Source organism: Pongo abelii, chromosome 11 (assembly GCF_028885655.2).
Source record: "Pongo abelii isolate AG06213 chromosome 11, NHGRI_mPonAbe1-v2.0_pri, whole genome shotgun sequence".
NCBI lineage: Eukaryota > Metazoa > Chordata > Mammalia > Primates > Hominidae > Pongo > Pongo abelii.
The window spans coordinates 59,797,946-59,799,417 of NC_071996.2; positions in this window are offsets into that span (position 1 = coordinate 59,797,946).

Sequence of the window (1,472 nt, forward strand, 5' to 3'; positions counted from 1 at the left end):
CCATTCAAAAACATAGCAATTTTTGTAAATATATTGTATGTGTGTATATATATATATGTATCAATATATTTTTTGATGCTTTGATCTGGAAGAAAGAAATATCAAGAGTTTCTACCCACAACATAAAGAAAATAAAATGTTTTTGGATATTTTCAACTCTTTCAGGTGTATAGCTTTTTCTGCATCTGGCCTTCTGCACAAAAGTATCTCAAGTGAACTTACACTCTGGATACCATTTTCCAAACCTGAAGGAGTAATCAAGTTCTTAATTATCAGGGTGCTTGTTATTTAGTTGAAGATTACACACATCTTCTGCTTCAAACAACTACCCCAAATTTGCTAGTTTTATACATATTAGCTGAAAAGCCAAAGATTAAGTGAATTGTGTTAAGGATTGCCTGAAAACATTTGCTAAGGGGAGAATAAAACTAAAACTGTGCAGTATAAAGGATGTTGGAATTAAACATTTTAAAGTACTTTTTTCTGCATCCGATCAACTGAAGTTATTATAAAGAAGGAATCAAGTATGTAACTTTAAATTCTAGGTAAACATCCAAATTACTTTCTAAATTCATTTCCAAAATTCTCGTGTGCTGGCAGTTAGCTACTAGAGATCATCATTTGATTTTGTAGTTTGCCATGTTCTGAGTGAGTTCAGCGGCTTACTACTACCCATGTCATTGTGTTTGTATTGATTGCCTGGCTCAGTTATCTCATGTTCTTCGTGAACTATATACACATTTTCATTGTCTTTAAACAATACTGAGTTTTGAAGTTAAGTAGAATATTGTAGGGGTTATCAGAAACCCATATTCATTGTGGTAGGTTTCTGTGTGATATTTCAATATTGGCAAATATAGTTTTTGACATTGCATTTTACAATCCTATTGTTTTTTAGAGTGATGAAAGTTCAAGTTTTAAGAGAAGTGGTTGCCTTTCTCATACTGTCAAACATATTTCTTCTTTATTATACTCTGGTGCTTTATCCTTCTCCATAATTTTCTATTATTACTTATTTTAAATGTTTTCTGTATCACATTGAAAAACTTAAATGTCCGTTCTCCATTTGAAAATGTGCCAAAAGTACGATCCCATGTAAATATGCAGAAACAATTGCTATGAAAATGTCAGCATAGTTTAAATGTATTACTCTGATGATTACAGAGATTTCTTCAAGTTGTTCGTGTTAAGATGCATCTTAAACAGTATCTCAGTTCCTTAAAAAATGATAAAAATTTTTCATGTGTATTACATATCTACCTACCAGAAATCCTTTTTACAATTTTATATACAATCATTTTAAGACCTTTTTGAAATAAATAATGCAAATGAATTAAAATAAAGTGTTCTCTTGATTTCTGAAGAGGCATTCATTAATTATCTTAGTAACTGCTGATATACAAGGATTATTTCTAAAGTTTAAAAGGCAGCTAAAGAAAATAAAGTCTAGAAACCAGAAATAAAGACACAAA